We start from the raw sequence: 23948 nt of genomic DNA on the forward strand, positions 1-23948 counted from the left end.
TTAGTGATGTCACACATATTAACTTTGTATTGTATTTACAGTGCAGTACTGGGTTGGGACTGTATGGGATTCTACTTAAGTAAATAATTAAGGTGTGGGAATCTACACTATCAAGTTTCACGCTCATCCAGTTTATGTACATATTTAAATATATAAATGATGGATGGAGAGGTTGAAATTAGAAAAATGGCCCTGGACTCGTGGGGTGCGGCTGCCGGTGAAGTGTGGTCAAGGGGGTGTGCTGGCTAAGTACGGTCTGGGGGGTGGGGGGGATGGTGATGATGGCGAATTGTGGTGCAGACAACCAGCCCACACGGGAGTCGAGCGGCCCACCAAACCAAAAAATGGACCGGCCTTCCGGCATTTGCTCGAATTGCCCAATGACCAGTTTGTTTTTTAGCAGGGAATAACTGTACCAGAAATAAAGCTGCATCCTTTGCAGCAAAAATGAGAAGCAATTACAATGCAACATTGCTGTGTATTATGTTTATTAGGCTAGTGATTGTTGGTGAACATATATATACATACATATATATATATATATATATATATATATATATATATATATATATATATATATATATATGTTTAAAAGATCAGAATAGACCTATGACCACAGGAATTAGGAATATAATTACTTACTGATATCCTGCTTTGATAGATGATTTTGTCATCCACCATGTCTTCACCTTCTCTGACAGAAGACCTTCAGACTGAGCCCTGCATTTCAGAAGGAAGAGATATTAACTTGTTTAGTCTTGCTACTGTGGAGGAAAATAGAAATAATGTTGTGCCTCTGTGCTTTGTGTGCTGTGACCCTGGAGGTTTCTAACAAGTAACTATTAAAAACTGCCAGCAGCAAATAGATGGACTTTATAAACATCATTACATTACGACTGCTGACCCTAACATACAAAAAGACTAGGGTATCTAAATCACATCAAACACAGTCAACATGACATTATTTTATAAGCAATTAAAATCTGTGCAATTCCTGGACTAAGGGCATCATTCTTCAACACATCACTAGAGTAGATGCACCAGTTGACGATTTCAGAAAGCACTGGTTCATAAGAATAAATATATGGTAGCAGAATGCAGAAAAACATGAAAGTGTTAGTACTGTAAAGAAGAGAGATCTAGTAGTCAAGGATGATGTGTCCATTGTGAAATTGTATGGAAATACTAATTCAAAATCATTATGTTGAAATACCTTTAACCTCAATGAGGTGGAAATTAAGTGGATGTTTATAACGGACTGCATATGTAGAAAACTACATTAAGCAGATTGCGGCAAGCAAAACATGTTTTCAGCTTCATAATATAAACCATGTACATCCTCTGGAATATATCTTGTCATCATCATCCCTTTTAAGTGTGTGAATTTCACATTTTATCAATTACTTTCAAATGAGTGTTTAAGCATTTATATGCAACTGGGAATTACTACATTCATAAAGTGAGTTTATAATCAAAATAAATGGAAACAGACATAATTAATTTGGGTGTACTTGACTATGTCTTATAATATTGCACAAAGCCTTACAGAAAGAATTCTACATTTGTACAAAAGTGGTTGACCTAGTCCTGTGTCCTGTCATAGATGCAATATGCATGATATTGGTGCAAAATGAAGTGTATAATTTGGGAATTTGAAACAAAGGGCCCTTTTCTCCTGTGAATGTTTTCTTGGATTTTCACTTTGTCCTGCACTCCCTGGTCTCATTAAGATCAGGTGGATGAGCTACAGGCCTGCCTATGTGCATAACAGCACATGGATACAAACAAACACAAGAAGGAAAAAATTAAATAAATAAACTTTGATCTTTAAGTAAGGATGCAGTGTGCACTGGAACCGAGCCAAGGTAGGAGCATGGAGTGTAACAAATCCGGGATTATAGACCCCTCAGAGGCACAGTGTTATTGGAGGCAGTGGGTTTGTCCTGATGTTTGATCAGTCAGCTTACTGATGCTCTCTTCCTTACTTCATCAAAGCTGGACTGATTTGAAGCGAGCTACGGCAAGGCTCGGGTGAAACCTCTTCTAGGCAGAGGCATGCTGTGTGGGTAATCCCTACAAAATGACTTCTGTGCCTTAAAGGTCATTAACCCTTCTGTATGCATTATAATCTGTAATCATAATAGTAGATATTTTGGCATGGTTAATTAAAATTAAGTCTCCTACCAAGGTATTTCATAATTTCACGAACATAAGCTTCATTATTCTACTACATGTAGATAGGCAACTGTTTTTAAACACTCATAATATATATAATAGTTGTCTTGAATTGATGATGACAATACCATTGTATACACTGCTGCACAATTCTATGAGCTGATTTATTCATATCCCAGTGTCTGAACTTGGAAGAAGTCCCTTTATTCTCATTGTAAATCCCTGTCAAATTTTCATCTGTTTTTAAAATGTATACCTATGTAAAATAAAAAATCCTAAAATGTCGGGGACTAGGCATTTCAGTTTAGTTATCTTGCTCTGATATTTGCAATCTTACACTTTTGGAATCACCAAAGAGGATGATATTTAAGAAATGGAATTCTCTGATTTATTTTGAACAGAATTACAAAAATTACTACATCTGAGCTGTAACTGAAAATAAATCAATATAACATTTCCCAGTTTTTTGTTAAATGATTATTGTTAATACCACTACTATGGAATAATAACCATAATAATAATAATAATAATAATAATAATAATAATAATACTATATTATGGATTTTAGATGATTATTGAATTAAAGGTGCATCAGTGTTTGTGTTTTTACTTTAAACAAATCATAAAATCATGGACACTATGCTCCAAAGCCTATTAACAGTAATTACAGCAGATAGTAGACCTACCAAATATTAAATATTGTATTTCTTTGATATTCAAAACTGTATTATAACATTTTCATTTTCAATAACCTACCATGAACACACAATATCAGGGAATAATAATGGTTAGGAATGTGTTGATAGTCTGTGGTTTCAAAACCAAAAACAACAAGCACGATGTAATGCGATATGATGTTGATATCTGTAAGTCATGGGTGTAGCTGTGCATGAATTTATACCAACCAAACAAAAAAGTACTGAGATATCAAGTTATATTGAATTAGGACTCAATGCCACCTTATATCCCATTCATCATTCCAAACTATGGACATATACCAATGTTTTAATATAAGGATGATACTATATGATAACACTAAAACCCAAGGGAGGTTATATATTATTTAGCACAAGTCTTAAATTTTCACTTTCTCACGTAATATACCGAAGTGGAAGGTAGGGCCAGGAAAAGGTTGGCCAAAATACTATCAGCTGTTTAGATTTCAGACACCTGAGGTTCAATATTAAATGTGATGGTAAACTGTAGCTTTGGGTAGTGCAAAGAGAAATCCACCCCTTCTCTCATATGGACCTTATTAATTCATTGCAAATCAAAGATTACATGTTTTAAGAAAAAAACATATAAAAAAAGACTGTGCATCTTTTAAGAAACATGCATTCCTTCACATTATTCTTCAATTGGAAGACAATAAAACTATCTCATGATACTGGCGGCAGTGTTTATTAGTCTACGGATAGTTTTGGCAATACAAATGAATAATATCCCTAATGACTCACACAGAATCAGTTATTTTTGTAAAAAAAAAAAAAGCATCACATCAAAAAAGGCATAATTCAGCATCTCATTGCCAACCAACGGGGAATACAGGGACAGCCCATTTCAGATGAAGATTCACACTCAATTAGGCCGAGGTCAACAAAGGAAAAATGACTTGAACATTGATCCATTTTATCCAGCTAGGTAGCTTCATAATTATCTCAGCTTATTTCCCAAGATATAATTTCAGTCTGTTCAATAAGTCTTGATTATCAGATTTATTAAAGGTTCTGTATCGATGATATGATAATATAATGCTTCATGTGTACAGTACGTAAAAACAAAAAACTGTTCCCACACCAGCAACTCTGAGATATTCAACCAGTCAAAAATAAATCTCTCTCCTCTCATATATATAGACAGCTGTGGGAAAAAGTAAGAGACCACTCCAAGTTCAGAAATCAATGTTAAGTGGTCTCTTAATTTTTTCCAGACCCGTGTATATATATATATATACACACACACAAGTACAGACAGGTGACAAATTAAAGGAAAAACCAACATAAAGTGTGTCAGTAAGGTGCTGGGCACCACGAGCTGCCAGAACAGCTTCAATGCTCTTGGCACAGATTCTATGAGTCTCTGGACTCTACTGGAGGGATGAACACCATTCTTTCAAAAGACATTCCCTCATTTGGGGTTTTGATGATGGTGGTGGAGAGCCACAATCTCCCATAGGTGTTCAATTGGGTTGAGATCTGGTGACTGCGAAGGCCATAGCATATGATTCACATCATTGTGAGCCTTCGTGCCCTGTGGATGGGGGCATTGTCATCCTGGAAGAGCCCACTCCCATCAGAATAGAAATGTGTCTCTATAGGATAAAGGATAACTTTGTCATGATTTGCAGTGACCCTTCCCTCTAAGGGGACAAGTGGACCCAAACCATGCCAGAAAAATGCCCCCCGCAGCATAACAGAGCCTCCGGCCCCCTCACTGTAGGGGTCAAGCAGTCAGGCCTGTACCGTTCTCTTGGTGTCCCACACATGCACTCACCCACGAGAATATGGTGATGGATGACTCATCCGACCATATCACTTTTTCCACATTTCTGTAGACCAGTGCCTATGGTTTTTGCACCACTGAACTCTCAAATATGCATTTGTCTTTGTAATGAGATCCTTTCCTCTTGCCATCTTGATCCAAAATCGAGTTCAACTGGGCCTGCTCAGCATTTTTATACATGCCACAGAGCATGATGGGATGTTCATTGCTTAATTGTATTTTCTTCACCAGGGAAAGAATTCTTCTGTCATCCACCAAAGTTGTTTTCCATGGTCTTCCGGTCCTTTTGGTATTCCTGAGCTCACCGGTGCATTCTTTCTTTTTAAGAATGTACTTAGTAGTTGATTTGGCCACACCTAATATTTTTGCTGTCTGTCTGATTGGTTTGTTTTAATTTCTTAGGCAAAACTGAAGGCAGAACACCCCAAGAACAAGCAGGAACTAAAGACAGCTGCAGTGCAGGTCTGGCAGAGCAACACCAGGGAAGAAACCCAGCATCTGCTGATGTCTATGGGTTCCAGACTTCAGGCAGTCATTGACTGCAAAGGATTTGCAACCAAATATTGAAACTCACAATTTAATTGGGGGGACCTCATATAAAAATGGGTGTAATTCCTACACCGTTCACCCAATTTGAATGTAACTACCCTCACATTAAAGATTAAAGTCTACACTTAAAGGACATCTTGATTGTTTCCTTTAAAATCCATTGTGGTTGGTGTACAGAGCCAAAATGATGACAACTGTGTCACTGTCCAAATATTTATGGACCTAACTGTATGTGTGTGTATACATTTCCTTTCTTAAAATATACAATTTACTTTATTTTTAATTCAATATGCTTTAAAGTACACACAAGAAGGAACAATATATATGAAACTTAATACTAATTCCAAAGATATTATGCATAGCAGTTTCTTCTTCCAAATTCAGAATAGCAGACTAATAGCCCCACTCTGGTCACTCCCTGGAAGTGCCTTTCGCTTTTAATGAATATTGGAGGCAACTGGTGTCAGAGAGGAGCAGATGATCCTTAATGGACCCAGCAACACAACCCTCACACTTGTCATTTTTCCAACCTCATTAATGTCCAGAGAAGATGTCTGAGAGAATTGAATTTAAATGAGGAAAATCAACATCTAATATCTATGTCTCTGTAACCTCCATTTAAGACTCTCCTCGTCATTCTCAGGCAATCTGCCCAACACACTTACATCCTAGCATTTAAATATCTTTTTCTATGTGTAACTGGAATTATCTGCACATTATTCTTGTCATCATGAAAGGATATATAGAGAATCAATGATTAAATAAATATTAATACACTTTTTTTATGGTGAACATATAAACAATTTTCACAATTTCTGGAATGCATGTAGAATTCTAACATTTGATTCTGTTTTCCAATAAATTAATGCACTGTGTATGTATGTGTATTTGCATGTAAGGATCTTTTGACATTATACACTCACCTAAAGGATTGTTAGGAACACCATACTAATACTGTGTTTGACCCCCTTTCGCCTTCAGAACTGCCTTAATTCTACGTGGCATTGATTCAACAAGGTGCTGAAAGCATTCTTTAGAAATGTTGGCCCATATTGATAGGATAGCATCTTGCAGTTGATGGAGATTTGTGGGATGCACATCCAGGGCACCAAGCTCCCGTTCCACCACATCCCAAAGATGCTCTATTGGGTTGAGATCTGGTGACTGTGGGGGCCAGTTTAGTACAGTGAACTCATTGTCATGTTCAAGAAACCAATTTGAAATGATTCGACCTTTGTGACATTAACCTGCTGGAAGTAGCCATCAGAGGATGGGTACGTGGTGGTCATAAAGGGATGGACATGGTCAGAAACAATGCTCAGGTAGGCCGTGGCATTTAAACGATGCCCAATTGGCACTAAGGGGCCTAAAGTGTGCCAAGAAAACATCCCCCACACCATTACACCACCACCACCAGCGTGCACAGTGGTAACAAGGCATGATGGATCCATGTTCTCATTCTGTTTACGCCAAATTCTGACTCTACCATCTGAATGTCTCAACAGAAATCGAGACTCATCAGACCAGGCAACATTTTTCCAGTCTTCAACTGTCCAATTTTGGTGAGCTTGTGCAAATTGTAGCCTCTTTTTCCTATTTGTAGTGGAGATGAGTGGTACCTGGTGGGGTCTTCTGCTGTTGTAGCCCATCCGCCTCAAGGTTGTACGTGTTGTGGCTTCACAAATGCTTTGCTGCATACCTCGGTTGTAACGAAGTTGCTATTCTATCAGCTTGAATCAGTCGGCACATTCTCCTCTGACCTCTAGCATCAACAAGGCATTTTCGCCCACAGGACTGCCGCATACTGGATGTTTTTCCCTTTTCACACCATTCTTTGTAAACCCTAGAAATGGTTGTGCGTGAAAATCCCAGTAACTGAGCAGATTGTGAAATACTCAGACCGGCCCGTCTGGCACCAACAACCATGCCACGCTCAAAATTGCTTAAATCACCTTTCTTTCCCATTCAGACATTCAGTTTGGAGTTCAGGAGATTGTCTTGACCAGGACCACACCCCTAAATGCATTGAAGCAACTGCCATGTGATTGGTTGGTTAGATAATTGCATTAATGAGAAATTGAACAGGTGTTCCTAATAATCCTTTAGGTGAGTGTATATGAATGTATTTCTCCTCCAGTCAGTATAGTGGAATACCTGAATATACCAATTTATTTTTTGTAATATATAAAAGAAAAATAGACTCCTGTGGAGCTGAGAATATAGAGCTGTATAAAAAAACTGAAAGTCACTTTGTCCACTATACCCTCTTGTAACTATGCACCCAAATTGTATGGTAGGCTACTTATGGTGACCTGGTATATGTTACAGGTCCTCAACATTTTCGTTTTTCTGAGAAAACGTCCTCTATGATGTTGCCGGCAGAAAGCAGATAGAATCATTTATTAAATAAATAATTATCAAAGACGATTTGCTGGGGATTTTTCAGCATCAATAATGTCATACACAACAATAAATCACTTTAAGCAAACTTTGGAAGTTTCTGTCTGTCTTATTTTGTGTCTAGTTAGTATAATGTGAAGCAGGATCACTTCCTCCATCTTTACAACTCGAGTTCGAGTAAGTGTGAGGATTGAGCACTTTAAGTAGTATGTGGGTGTCAATGGCAGAGTGCTGTAAGTATGAATCAACGTAATCATGAATCGCCGTAAGTCAAAATGCTGCAAATCGAGGACTACCTGTATCGGCTTATGGTAAATCATACCATAGAGTATCTTAGAGTAACTAAGGTAACTTTGGTATTGCATTTCAGACAGTATTATATTATATATTGTAATTAGTAGTAATACTGTAATCTGAGATCACACCCATTAAAAAATTGTTTAGGCATCATAATTTGTGTTCAAAAGATGCATCTTAGATGTCTGTGTGAGTCTGAAAGGCATGTTTCTGCTAAAAGTAAAGGCACAGTGTATTTAAAATAGCTTATTTTATTTATTATTAAAACACGTTTCCATTAATTATACTATATTTTTTAAACTGAGGTAAACAGCTAATGGAAATGCACAGTAAATTAGACTTAATCGTGTCCTCCTGATGGAAGACTAATGAGGCCACCAATTAGCAACCCATAGCTATTTTTTGACAACCTTTGATTCAATACTTTATTATAACTTTTAACAAGAAAGCTCTGCACCAAGTATAGAATGTAAATAATGCTGTAGTAAGGGCAATTATTAGCTTAATTCTTCATGTATTTAAAAAACAATTAATTTAACATTATACTTTTACTCCTGTGCTAAACCCAGAGCTATAATAATGGATCAGAGATATGTTCAGTATGGAGTAGCGTCTAATCTATTGTTTTCAGTTAATGACCAAAAATGTAGCTGGATGTACTGAGCAAACCGGTCACCCTAGAAGGCTGGATCCAGCACATTTAATTGCATATATGATATACATATATTTCAAAAGTAATGGCAAATACCAGAATGCACAGCACTAATGCAATGAAAATAATATTTTCGCCAATGACATTTCTACCAACTCATGTTTTAAATAACCAATAGCACAAAACAAATATATAAGGTGGCCAAGTTGTGTTCTAAAATTCAAGTTCCATTGTGTTTATACTTCAGAGCAAAACTGACCAACTCTTCAAAAGCCAATGGTTTTAAATCTGGTAACCTGGCTACATCACCTGGGGCAACCCGCATGCTCAATTTGGAAACTCATGAACTCTCAGGCAACGTTTGTAATGCTGTGAAGTGCATTTAAATGCTTTGTTAATATCAACATTTATTTCACTCTCCACCTGAGCTACTTTTGAACCCAGCAGCTGGGCTCACTCCAGTAGAATGTTCCAGAAACTAAATTGGTATACTTATAACAGCACTCTCAGAAACACTTAAAGCATTCTTGAGAGTATCCTATTTGTTGTATGTGTGAGTTTCACGAATAACTGCTTGTGAAGTGTGAAAGAGAAATGATGCCAGGAAGCCTATTTCTTTGTATATTGTTTTCACATAATAGCTCTGACTCTTAAAAGCGCACCTCAGGGGAATGTCTTTTGCAGCCGCGTTGGCCGTTAATTCCCTTTACTCAGTGCTTTCCAAATCAAAGGAAAGGGTTAACTGTACTGGAAGAGGGAGCGTGCCTCAGGTGTGAGACAGAAGAATGTGGGTGTATGTTTTCAGATGTTTAATACCCCTATCCTCAAGAGTAATGATATCCCTTATAATTCAAGGACTAATTGTCTAGCCACAATGAAGTGGTCTGCGTTTGTGAGCTATAGCCTTTGATTAACCACTGCAATCTCTATTTAAAAATCAATAACAAAATGAGCAATAAGAAACGGCTGCCTCTTTAACATAGGGAACGGATCGGAAACTCCTTTGTGTAATACAAGAGCAAATTACAAATCGTCCAGCAGAGTTATTTGATATTTTAATTCTCAGACAAGCAGATTACTTGGGGCCTGTCTAGCAGTTTATTTTTCCACATTTGGAAATTAACTGTTTTTTGTTGTTGTTTTTCCCACCATGCCCTTTCTGATCCATTTCAAAATGTCTGACATTGTTTCAATGACTTAATCTTGGGCTATTTCATAGTGTCTGATAAGCAGAACCTAATGTTTGTTCTTCAATTGTTTGTCTTGAGGGCATTGAGTATTGAATCAAATACTGCCTTATGCTTTTTCTTCTTCCAAAGAAAATGCTCCTCTGACAATGTCAGCTCCAGTAAGGACTGACAGCCTTAAGTTTACTGTTTTCGTTGTTTCTTTTCTATAAATACAAGTGTTATGGATGGCAGCAATACTACATACATTTAATTAAAACTCATTGACATTTAGAAAGCCTACAAATTTGGGCATTTGAATACAATGTAAATTGATGAACCTTAAAAGTTGTGTGTGTGGTGGTGGGGGGGGGGGTGTACATACAGAAATCAAAGTGATATCTGACAAACACAAATGGATGTCAGAAATAGATACTAAAAATATATTTTCAAAAGATGTACAGCTGTAAAATGCAGGTCTAATGGCTTTGTTGTGAAAAGCTTGTGAAAGCCTGATTACTTCCCTCATTTTGTACACAGTATAAATATCAACTTTTAGAAAACTGATAAAGTAGGTCATTTGTACTGATGAAAAGAAGCTAAAGTTTTCCACAGAAAAAGGGGGCCTTAAACAGAGTGATTACTATTCATTTCTGTTCTGATGTCTACCCCCACACAGAAGAGGATGTTTGACTGCAACCTCGTGAAGAGCTTAACAGCTTTTGATAAGTTACAAACACTGCATCAGTAGTGTGCCTGTCAGCTATAATTTTCATGGTTGCTAGTCCTCTGGGAGTTAGGTGGAGAGGCTCTATTTTTCCCCCTCTTTTCTCCCGTAACTAAAACTGTCCTGTCATCTTCTAAGGCTGGTCCCTCAGAGGCAGACGAGCACAGATGGGGACTGTCACAGCTGTCACCTAATCGTGGCTCCCACAATGCACCTGTGGCACAAGGAACATGTGTGCTCAGTCACAGTGGCGAAGCCATCACAACTAATTATTTTTAGGAAAGGATCTGTTTTTGAGGAAGGGAACATTTTATTTGACAAGGTGGTAGTAGGGTGGGGATCAGTATAGCGTGGTTACCATTATTTAAATAAACATTTCCTTCTGTCAGTTATTAAACTAAAGCCTATAGAGCTTTTTTTTTCATAGAACATCCTTGTAGCCTTTATTTAAATGCCAGTGGAACACTGTTAAGTTGCTGGCTTTGCCAAAGCCTCAGTCAGTACTAAGTGGAAGTCTTTTTGATCTGGTGGTATCTTGGGCATTAACAGGAATGAGGTCTTATGCCATTTTCATTGGAGGGGATGCTTCCCAAATGGAACAAACAAACAGATATTTTCAACATAAATAATAATTATAATAAAATATGAGAGAGCGAGAGAGAGAGATTTCAGAGAATGTTTGAATATTAAAAGTATAGTGACTAAGCTTCTTTAAATACTCCACAGTAACTGAGTGAATGTGTAATCTTCAATTAAAAGCCTATTAAAAATAAATACATCCCCGCTGGGCTGCATAAAGAAAGTCCACACTTTCACGAAGCCGATGTGTTAACACCTTTGTAAATGCTTTGTATACAACGGGAAGTAGACTAATGTGTGTATATGTATATATCAGCTGCCATCTGAGTTAGAAACTCATATGTCCCTTATGTTTTAACAATACCCTTTATCAGTAAAACTCTAGCTGAGGGGTGACCAGTTGATATTTGTTGATATATAATGTTGATATAGCTGCTGAATTTGAAGAGTTGGATCGACATTAATAAGACCACAGATTTAATAAAATTAAGGCTTTGGTTGAGACCATACAGTTTAGTGACTGATTGTTTGATTTTATTTTTAGTTATTTGTGTATTTACAAATCTGATGGTCTGTTTGTTTCTTTGAATTCCTCCCTCCCTGTATCTAAGATACACTCAAATCACATGAAAGGGCAGGGTAAATTAAGTGTTTGAGCCAATCATCATCACTAAGAATTAATATTATTATTACCAAGAAAGATATTTCTTTAAAAATACTGTAGTTCAAGTTCCTCTCATAAGCGAGAGGAGGCCAGGAATACTCAAAGCTTCATCTGAAAGTTATAAACATAACCATTATTATGATTATTATTTAATATGGAAAAATATGAAATGCAATTACTTCAAGACAGGCATTGCTATTTTCTATTGCTGCGTACATTTTTCATACATTTCACCACAATGAAGCATACATGTACCCTTCTGGATAATTTTCACTCAGTGTTCACAAATCTATATTGCTTCATTAGGCAGAACAGGGTCTGTGCAATTTCCTTTCAGGTTTATTTTAAGCAGTTGGTCAAACACTTGGTTGCTGTACAATTAAGTAACTTGAGCGAAACCAATTGCTATTTCAAGTCAATTGACCTGTATGAAGTCTGAAAGTATTTTGAGCTATGCAAGTAATATGTTAAAACATTTTCTATGGATGAATCCAAATGTCAGTTGTGTCACTTCATTTTCTCAGTCTGCACTAGATTAAAATCAGGATTATTTAGTTGAGATTCAGTATAGAGTAACCTATTTCTAAAACATAAATACATACATACTTTCTTTACTATTATGCATAGACAATGGTAATGTGGCATACAGTACTTTGTAAAAGTTTTCGGCAGGTGTGAAAAAATGCTGTAAAGTAAGAATGATTTCAAAAATCTTTCAAAATCTCTTTTGAAGAAGCACAAAGAAACGGGCAACGTTGAGGGCCGTAGACGCAGTGGTCGGCCAAGGAAACTTACTGCAGCAGATGAAAGACACATCATGCTTACTTCGCTTTGCAATCGGAAGATGTCCAGCAGTGCCATCAGCTCAGAACTGGCAGAGAACAGTGGGACCCTGGTACACCCATCTACTGTCCGGAGAAGTCTGGTCAGAAGTGGCCTTCATGGAAGACTTGTGGCCAAAAAGCCATACCTCCGACGTGGCAACAAGGCCAAGCGACTCAACTATGCACGAAAACACAGGAACTGGGATGCAGAAAAATGGCAGCAGGTGCTCTTGACTGATGAGTCAAAGTTTGAAATATGTGGCTGTAGCAGAAGGCAGTTTGTTCGCTGAAGGGCTGGAGAGCGGTACACAAATGAGTGTCTGCAGGCAACAGTGAAGCATGGTGGAGGTTCCTTGCAAGTTTAGGGCTGCATTTCTGGAAATGGAGTTGGGGATTTGGTCAGAATGAATGGTCTCCTCAATTCTGAGAAGTACAGGCAGATACTTATCCATCATGCAATACCATCTGATTGGCCCCAAATGTATTCTGCAGCATGACAACGGCCCCAAACATACAGCGAAAGTCATTAAGAACTATCTTCAGTGTAAAGAAGAACAAGGAGTCCTGGAAGTGATGGTATGGCCCCCCCAGAGCCCTGATCTCAACATCATCGAGTCTGTCTGGAATTACATGAGAGAGAAGCGACTGAAGCTGCCTAAATCCACAGAAGACCTGTGGTTAGTTCTCCAAGATGTTTGGGTCAACCTACCTGCCGAGTTCCTTCAAAAACTGTGTGTAAGTGAACCTAGAATAATTGATGCTGTTTTGAAGGCAAAGGGTGGTCTCACCAAATATGGATTTGATTTAGATTTTTCTTCTGTTCACTCACTTTGCATTTAGTTAATATAATCTATTAACATGTCTATTTTTTAGCATTCTTACTTTTCACACCTGCCTAAAACTTTTGCACAGTACTATAAACAATCAAATGACCAAAAAAACTGCCTTTATAGTAAATCTATACTACAACCAGTGTACTAACCCTTCCACACAAATATTATTCATGATTTTTGTATTATTTTACATGTTGGCATATTTAAGTGATTGTCAGCCATGTTTTCTCTAAAAGTGAACTATAGTTGATGTTGCTGTTTGGTTCTTAATTCAAATCATTTAACTAACCTGTAGTTCAATATGAATCATGAAGCACTATGAAAGCCTAAGCACTAAAAGTTAAGTTAATCTAAAGCATACTTAGCAATCAACACACCTGCCACTCCATCTAATTATAAAAATATCAGTTAATAGTAATTGACTATCATGGTCTTACTGCATTTAAAGAGAAAGTTTAACATTTCACATTTTAGGATATCATTTAATATACCTTTATTTCTATATCTTGATCTTAAGATGGATATATTGGATACATATTGCATCCCTCTCTCTCACTCTCTGTCCCCCTCCCCTACAAGTCCAGTGGTCATGGTGTATATACAAGGTCGTCTGCTAAGAAATAAATAATGATAATGATGATGATAATAATACAGACCTTTTTAAGCTTAGAAAAACACATCTGTATACAGTAGTATAAGTCACTTTATGAATTAGTGCTCACATTTTCAGCTGCCCAGCTCTATGCATGAGAGGCAACTGAATAAACAGAAAAAGTTGTCACTAGTAATTATGGAGCTGATGTTTGTATATTCACTTTAAACAAATGTAAGTGACGAGAGCGTTGAGCGACAGCAAAAACAATGTTCCCAGCCTTGTTTACAAGGAGGCTTTTACTGTCAAAATATTCAAAACTGCATTTCATGGCACACAATATGAATTATCTACAAATTCTTTAAAGTCCTTTATAAAAGTTGTACTAGATCTTTTTAGTTTATTTCTTTTTTGTCTAGGAAAGAAGATACTGAAACTATGCTTTTCCCAGACTTGCTTTATTGACATTCTTGGTGAATAATATTCCAGAAATTTTAGGAACATGAACACAGAGAAACACTCATTATAAAGTGAATTAATTCATATGAAATATTTAAAAAGATAGAGAATTCTTTCACAATCCAAATCCTTTTTGTCTGAAATAGTTAGGGATGTATGAGAGTCTTACTGTTACACACTTGTGAATATAATGTTTTCTATGCCATTCAAATAACAGCTCTATTATCAAGCATGGTAGATCCTGCATTTTCAAACAGGGTGGCTTATTTGACAACCCCTACGGCCAGGGAAATACAAGCTGTTTTAATTGTCAATCCAAGCTGACATTGTAAAATTGATAACTGTTACATGTGTCACACACACAATACAAAATTCTTCATTCTTCAGTTTGATTTTTACCTACAACCTAAACTATATCCAAATACTTTACCTCTGGTATTTGTAAACAGCCTTAAAAGTTTCTATCCCATACATTTGTCATAAATAAACACATACATACACATATACAAATTAACGAGCAAAGTGAATTAAGGTACAATATGTGACTAAAAATGCTTTCACTGGGTGAACATAAAAATGATACATGCCATATGTATTACTTCTGAACCCAGAGCAGTAGCTTATTCCAACAAGTGATTAACTTATCACAACTTCACAAAGTGGAACAAAGCTTAAAATGTGTTTCTGCATCTCTACTCCAACACAGTCTACACCAGGGGGTGCTAATCCCATAAAGAGTGGGAGGGTGCACATTGCTCATTTCTATTCATGTTGTTCAACAAAATGAAATACATCCAACGCAACAATAATTAAAAAAGAAAGCTGATATTATAGCTTAAAACTGTACATGGGATTTTTGTTACTCTTCCATTATAGTTATTTTGCATTACTATTGCTTTTTTTTTTCACTTATTGTCAAATTATAATTGTATAAGATCCTATTTAATTTAAATTAACTTTGTTAATTTTATTGTTTTGTTCTGTTTGACCTTGAAAATTGTATTCTAATACATTTGTACACTTTCTTCTCTTATTCTCTCCTGAGCAGATATTCCATCCATATAATTGATTTATTTTTATTATATGTTCTGGTTTCTATCGTTGTTTTGTTATGTTTTTTTTTTAATTTATTTTATTTATAGTGCACCTTTAAGGCAGCCTTTCTGTCATTCATGACCTGTTGTCTAATGGATTTTAAGGCTTGCTGACTAGTCTGTTAACCATACATCACTCATCATAAAAGCCATATATTCTGAAAAACATTTGAGACACATTTGTTCTTCCAAACTGTCATGAACATTATGATGTACTTAAGTCAAATACTAAATAAAACATTATACAGCTTACAGTCATGTGTGCTGTTGTAAACCTTGTAGCAGCATATATCAGTTGCAACAAATTCATATTACTGTGAGACACTGACATTTCTTGGGCTGGATTTGGAGGATTTAGGCCCAGAAAACAAACAAAGGAGATACTAAATTAAATAATTTACCCTTCTGTACTTTCTACCATATTCTTTCAGTTTCTTTGTCAGCATGCACCAATGTTTTAAAGTCAAACACTGCTATCTCAATGCAGTCTGACCTCATGCTCAACCAGCGATGGTCAGTCCCAGGCAATTTCTCTAGAATCCCAATTTAACAGATTACACAATGCACTTGACAAATAACATGATTAATATGAAGTCCTGTTCAAGGATCAACCAATTAGGAGAAAGTTATACATGCATTTGCTGTTGGGGAGAGGGAGGGTGGGTTGCTAGAAAGCATTAGAATTGCAAACTGTTCTGCATGAAGCCTTTTTGCCAGGGGTTTTCACACAGATAGAAAGGAAATCTAAATTAGGCATGTTTGTTGTGTGGGAGAATCCAAATCCCTTTCTCAAAGGGACTTTGATCTGGTTCAAAGGCCATAATCTAACAAGTATTGTTGGCTGCAGCAAAACTCTGAGTCCTGCTCTGTGAGAATGTGAAAGAGCGTCAAGCCTGATCAAAAATCTCTGTGATGTAAGTGAATTCTAACACCATGGACAGCATCCCAGGTCAATACAGCTCCGGATTAGTATGGTGGTTGTAAATTGAACATGGCAATCATGGCTGAACTTCTAAGCAGGTTACACAGCCTGCCAAAGCAGGAGGGTTCACAAATGCATGTTCACAGGTTGACTTTTGAAAAAGCTGAAATCCAACAGAAGCTAAATCGTGCAACATTGCAGAAAGTTTAATTTATTTGGACTTGAAACGCAATGCGGATTAAAGTTTTGAATACCCACTCTTGCTCTTAAAATATGTTTTCTTCTATTTGTTTTTAAGTCATCCGATATTTATAGATGATTGGATTCCAAATGGTTTTAGATTGAAAATGACTTTTAAACTAATAGTTTCCCATTCATATTATAACCATACCCTCACATTATTTGTTTTCACCATTTCTTGCAAGATGTTACTACCATCAAATGTGTGATGAAACTGCACAGCAATATGTATCATGTCTTCTAACAACATGTTAACAATGTAAATACACCCTCCAAAATAACTTATCCTTCAAGCCTGAATACTCCACTGTATTTACAGAAAACATCTACGTCAATGCATGACAACTGAATTTAAGATTACTGCTCCAGTCATCGTAGAAAGGTAGATTTAATATTAATAGTAGTAGTAATTCCTTTATAGTAGCTCTGACTTGGGTCTATGACACGGGCAGCGACTGACATGACAAGCTCCCCTAAAAACCCTAAGCTGTCAAAGCTCTGCTCCGGCTCCCCCGTGGCTGGTAGGGCGCCTCGGTATCTGGCCCAGCTGCCCCCTCTCAGCTTCCCCATAATCCTGCCCGGACGATTTTCCCATTAAGGGCCCTCTCCACTGCAACACAACAGCCCCTAAAAGTCCAGCATCGCTACCTTTTAAAAAAGTCTTCTCAGAAGCTACTTTTGCAAGAAGAGCTAATTAGAACAACTAAAAATGCATTCACAAAGTAACAGCATAGCACAAAAGTGGAGCAGCTGGATATACTTGAGATCAAGCTGATACATATCAATATATTTCAAAATTATAATATTTAGTGATTACATCTCTGAAACAACATCACAGAATTGATCAATCAGGTTTTGGGCATTTCTACAGTCTCACAAGTGGATTCCATTCTTTTCCTTTGCTTCTGGAGAGAGACGCAGAGCTTGAACTACAATTTTCAATTTTTCAATCTTTATTTTAAGAGCATGGCAGTGTGGCAGATGGCTCAATGTCTGCATCGAGCAGGCTGTACATGTATAGCCACTGAATAGGATGAAAAGTCTGTTTCAAAAGAAGAGTTTTCAATAGAAAACTTCAAAGCAAAAAAAAAAGTAAGCAAACCAGAGGCCTGGGTCACAGATGAGCTAAGTGTCAATATTTTCTCTCATTCAATGTGGGCACACATGTATAAGAGTAAAAATGTATTCAACAACTTTTTTAATGGATTTTCTCGATTGTTATTATTATTATTACACCCTTTTCAAACAACCTTTGAAGATCAATACATTTGCATACACACTATGAACAAATGCTCTGTTGAGTATCCATTATGGATGATTGGATAATAATCAAGAGAGGCAAAAAAAACAAATTAGAACATTATAATTTGAAATGTCTGACTACATGTCATGTTAATTAAATGTAAATCAACTATTATTGGCCTTGCTTATCCTTATGCATAGTACCAGGGACTTAATGCAGTCTGTTCTTTAATTTCCCATGGTCAGCTTAAGTAGAAGACATAGATTAAATTGAAATACTGCATTAAACCTGGACCTCATGTATTAAGACTATCCTACATAGAAAACATGAAACTTCCTGAGATCTCTACTGTGTTACTGCAATTTACTTCTCCATAGACACTAATTTAGACGGAAAATGTTTTTGTATTTTGTTTGTTTCAGTCATATTTTCTTTAGTTAAATTAATTGCACTGATTCATGACATGTATGCACTACTTATTCTGTTTTTTTTTTAATCTTTAAATGAACAGAGAACAATTATTCTCTCAGTACATTACTGTTTATAGTGCTTTGTTAACTAAAAGCTATCTTTGAGAGAACATTTTACAGTTGGCATTTCAGTGATCATTTAAAATATCAATGCCCATTAATTGATGCCTACACCAAATATGTGACATTTTAGATTTGAATTAAGTGGGAGGAAACATGACTACCTAGTAATACTGGAAACTGCAGTAAAGTTAACCCTTGGTTGCAGTTCTTAAACAGATTGTATAGATACAAAATGAATAAATAATAAAGTGTGTGTACAACCAGACAAACAAAATGTTACTAGGCACTTCAGTACAAAATAAAAAAATGTTATAATAGACAAAACAAACAGGCAAGAATCATACCCACTTTAATTTTACTTCTAGCCTTTCATCACCTTTAAATCCTAGGCAAAACCAGTGAGATTCAAGTCTCATTGCTCAGGTGAAGAAGAGGACCCCTGTAATCTTTCAAAAAAGAGCGACAGAGCTCTGAGCACAACCGTGCACTTTTTTAATGCTTAATCAGAAGGTCAATGCAAATTGACCTTAGTTTAATTCAACAAGATTTCCCAGAGGCCCCAATTAAAATATGGAAAAAAGCAGGTATCTACTAAAATGGAGCAGAAGGCTTTCATAAAGTATAGATAGTGTATGGAAGCCAGTTTCCTGCCATAATCCCAATTCACAATAGCCTTCTGCTTGTTCCGTAAATAGTGTATGAGAACCTTAAGTAACATTTGTTGTTCTTTTCATATTAACTTTTAATGCACTTTAAAGGCTTGTGAAAGGTGCAGTGTGGAGCACTCTGGAGATTATAGCCTGCCCACAGTTAGGGGATAATACAGCAGGAGGAAGTACTGCATAGGTCTGTTTTTCATTTATCATCATCAGCCACAGTTTAAAAAACAACAACAGAACTAAAAGGGCAGCAGCACAGACGGGAAAACTATTTACATTAACATTACTTTAACATCTTAACATCAGTGTTTATTACCTTTGTTTCTATTTATAACAGGAGTGTGAATCATCAATACCAGCAGAAACAGCCACTGTTCTTTATGTTAACAGCTCTAAGAAGAAAACCTCATTTTGACTTTGATGGTGCGCGTACAGGGCTTTTGTGACAGTGATGTATATGAGGAAAAGTGTGTGTGTGTGTGTGTATGTGTGTGCATGTGCGTGTGTGGTCGGGGGAGTGTTAGGAGTTATATCACATCGATTATTATACAGCTATAGGTTCATATGTAAAATACCTCTCAAGTTTAAGTGGAATATACATCTAACTGTCCCAATAATCATGAAAAGGTACAATAATTCAAATACTGAATCCAATATAATTAAAGTGAAAGCATTCATCAATACGCAAGTTTAAAGTGAATACTAAAACAATGTAGCCTTTATTATTTGGTATCTTTAAAATTGGTTTCAGTGTATAGAGAAGGTATACAAGGAAACATGGACCCCAATGGCTTGGAAAGGCTAAATTATGCTTTGTAAGCTAAAATAACTCTCCTACAGGTAGAACATAGTATTTCTGGCCTTATTTTGTAACTTACTTCAATGTAATCTATTATTCCTTTTCAGCGTATCTATTTGCTGTTGTTTTTCTTCAAGATCAACTTTATTGGAGGATCCTGTATTGGCAAAGCAGATGGGATTGATTTACATTTAGAGGTAATCATTGTCCACATGCTTCCAACATTACACATCTATTGATTAGCAGACAATCACAAACTTCTGGAGCATATAGATTAACCCGCTTTCTTGCTTGCTGCCTCTTACGCATACCTGTAAAATCAAGAATAACTTCTTATATCATCATATGCCTCACAAAAAATGCAAAATCCTGATGTGAATGGCTGTTGAAAAAACACTTGACATTCTCTAATACTGCAAAGGTTTACTGAACAAATATGAAAGCGAACATGAATTATTACTGAAAACAGAGTTGGTTCCAAAACATTACAGTGCTAGTACTTCACAAATTGTATGTCTGCAGATGAAAATGAAAAAAACACAAATGCCCTTTCCAAATTGTGTGGATTGATTCCCCACATGGAAAAGATAAACACAGGGTTGAATTTCAAAACATGAAACAGTGTTTTGTTACCTTTTATAATTTCCTTTGCTCTCAATGTACAAATTAGTTAAATTATGTAACTCCCTGCCTTCTCATTAAATACATGATACATGTAGCTTAAAGCACACAACATTTTACACAAAGCCTTACATCCTTTATCAGAGTCAGACAGTAGATGTACTGCAGATGCTGCCAAATTTAAATTTGGAAACCTATGTTTTCTTTCCACCATGTTTAGATAATTAAAATGAACCCTGTGGTGTCATAACTATCATTATCTCTTAAAGTGGTATTTAGAATATTCAAAGGCAACATTTCTTTAATATATTTCAAATGAATCCAAAAATCAATTAATGGCACATTATCCAGCTGACTTTGTGAATATCGGCTCATCTGATAACCACTAATTGAGTAAAGTTAAGTGTATCTTGTTACATTTTTAATATTTGGTATGATTCTGATCAATGGACTGTTTTCTTATTATGTAAACACTAGAGATTTAAACATCATTTTATTGACTGTTTTTTTCCGGCATTCCAGGCTATTTTTAAGAACACACTGATTTCTTACATTTGAATTCCATTTGCAACACTGTACAACTCATACCACTTGCTATACAGTAGTACAGACAAAAGTTTATACCTATCTGACTCTGAGCTATGAACAGCTACTGGCTGTCAAAATATATTGAATCTACCAATATCAGATGTTCTGGGCATTACAGAATTAACAATACAATTTAATACTTTGCAAGATGAAAGTCCATTGTTAAATTATAGGACATGCAAGCTCTAAAATCAGAGGACCATACAATCATGTTATCAAGTTGCAGTGTGTATGAGTGTAGGAGAAAGGCTTGGCAATCTTTACTCAATACACATAAACAGCCCCAGAAATCAATGTGCTTGAAGAAAATAGCAAACCTGCTTCATATTTTTCAAACACTATGCTTAGAATACTTGGGTGGAATGAAATCACCAAGCTCATTCTTTTTAATAATAATAATAATAATAATAATAATAATAATAATAAAGATCTTGTTGTCATGTAGACTAAAAGATTGCTAAGCATGCACACATGATAAAATGTGTTTCTTGTTGTTTTCATTTTTGCTTTTATTTTCTGACACTCAATATATAGAGCCTTCAAGTCTTAATTCTCTTTAAGCCTTATGAAGTCTGCAGGAGTTAAATGTGATTAGCTTTGGAGAGGCTGAAATCTGCTGTGAATTAAATTGCATGCTTAAAGTGACACTCAACCATGTTAAGGCAAACTGTATTTTCATCTATAAATGTTTTTTTTTTTTTTTATGTAATATTTGTATTGTCTCATATCATTTTTGCCTGCAGTATTTAGAAATGCATACTGTATGTTGTTCATAACTACCTGAAAGAGACGCATGTGCAGTAGCAACTAACAGAAAATTCATTGCACACTGGGGTCTACTTAGTGAAATGCTTGTTGGTGTGTACATTTAATGCCTGTGCATGTCTTGGATTTCTACAAGTGTCAATGTATTACATTAACAAACAGTCACAAATGTAAAAAGTTAATCTGAATAGGGAAACAGGAAAAAAAGCTCTGAAAAGATAGAGTGTAACTCCAATAGGTGATATTACAAATGTGTTAATTAGTGTACTTTTGTAATATAAATGTATATAGTCTATAGGTTATATTGCTGACAATAAATACCCAAACTAATAATTTAAAATTTCACTTTGTTTACAGCTGCTGCTGTTGCTTTAGCTTTTTGCACTTTTTCATATTGTGGATCTCAAAACAAAAGGACCGGTAACTGAGCCACAGATACATTATACAACATTTATATTCTTTAAATCATCATGAGGTGTAACAATTAAATGATAAAAAAAATGCAGACAGATGCAGTATCCCCAGCCCTCAGCCCAACATTATCAGCCTCCATTGCTTGCTCCTTCCTTGTCTTCCCCTCATGGCCTGTTTGAGATGTTTGCTACTGTCTGACCATATGAGCAAGTGCATAAGTATGGAGACGATGTGGGTTAGTGTTAGGACAGTATAACTGCAAGGCAAAAATGAAAAAATAATGATCTTCTTCTGTAGCACAAAAAGAAAAAGGACATGTATGGAGGGATGGCAAAAGTCTGTGTAATGTTATATTACATTTCTAGTCCTCCTCCTTTCTAACTAATAATAACAATTTTTCATATTTTGTACCAGTGTAATACAGTTTTATCATCACTACTTATCAAACATGAATTCTGCTTTTTCAATTAATCTCAAATATCATTCATCTTTTTTATCAACATGTCAATGCTTTGTAATGAGAAAACGTGTTTTAACACAACAAAACACACAATAATAATTTAAAGTCAATTATACTTGTTTCTTTTGTAAACTGTATTATGACGAGAAAGATGAGATGAGATACTGTTTAACTGAAAAACTGGCAACATATGTGAACCACCTTAAGAGAAAGCAGGACCCAGTGTCCATACATGTAAAATATATTTATTGTTTTTTAAATGAAGTGAGGTCAGGGAGGCAGTATTTAACAGAAGATTTTTCAGATTGCAGAAACCAAAGTAGATGTACATCTTCCCCTAAGATGCATGAAGGCATCCCACAGAGTACAGGAAATATGCATTTCTTGCTGAGTTTTAAAAGAAGCTCAGCACTATTTGGAGACCCAATTTGAGGATAAAAGTTATTGCTGGCTGTCTCGAGACTACTAAAATTTAATGGACTACTAAATGCTTTCCCCATATATATTGCATTACTGCATTTTTATAAGAATCTAGTTTCTCAAATGGGGAAAAAAAAATAATACAAGGTTCATATGAGCATGCAGCAGGTTTTTGTTTTTATCCCTTTGAAACTTAACTTTACATTTTAATGACATTGACAAGGTGCAGTGAAGAATATAACTATGCTTGTTAACAGAAAAGGGTTAGTAAATTAAAATACAGATATTCTAGACTGTTATTGGACAAAGTAAGCCCCCCCATTTCATTTGTGACCTTTGGTATCAATCAAAACTGTAAAGATGTTGTGGTGGAGCACATTTGTTTAAAACAGTGACTCTATTAATGGTTTGAGAGCTATGGTGTTAAAATAAAGCACCAATATGCCTAAAGGTTGTCACATTTTAAAGGGAAAAACTTACCCATTGTTGGTTTGTGTGGGGGATGTGAGTGGCCATGATTTGTAAGGGCAGTGAGGCCATTACAGAGGCCATCTTTCTTAGGAGTTTTATGCCATTCAACTACCATACCGTACCAAAGAGCGAGGCCCAAGATGTTTTTCTTTGTTAGAAAAGTACATTATTTGAATTTGTATTTCTTTTGCACTTAAAGTGTATAGGTTTTCTTTTGTTATTTGCATTTAAAGAGCCATTATGATGCGTATGTATGATTGTGAATACATCTTTTGTCTTTGTTCTCTTTTGTTGTTAAGA

General features: G+C 36.0%; 1 long non-coding RNA gene across 1 annotated transcript in view; it reads right to left on the reverse strand.

Annotated features, from left to right (window-relative positions):
- Positions 1-648: 648 nt before the first annotated feature.
- Positions 649-23948, reverse strand: part of LOC136762776 (uncharacterized) — a 203251-nt gene continuing 179951 nt past the window's right edge. The window contains exon 4 of the long non-coding RNA XR_010820893.1: positions 649-720. This is a non-coding gene — a long non-coding RNA (uncharacterized LOC136762776). The remainder of the gene's footprint in view (positions 721-23948) is intronic.

This window comes from Amia ocellicauda, chromosome 11, assembly GCF_036373705.1.
Source record: "Amia ocellicauda isolate fAmiCal2 chromosome 11, fAmiCal2.hap1, whole genome shotgun sequence".
NCBI lineage: Eukaryota > Metazoa > Chordata > Actinopteri > Amiiformes > Amiidae > Amia > Amia ocellicauda.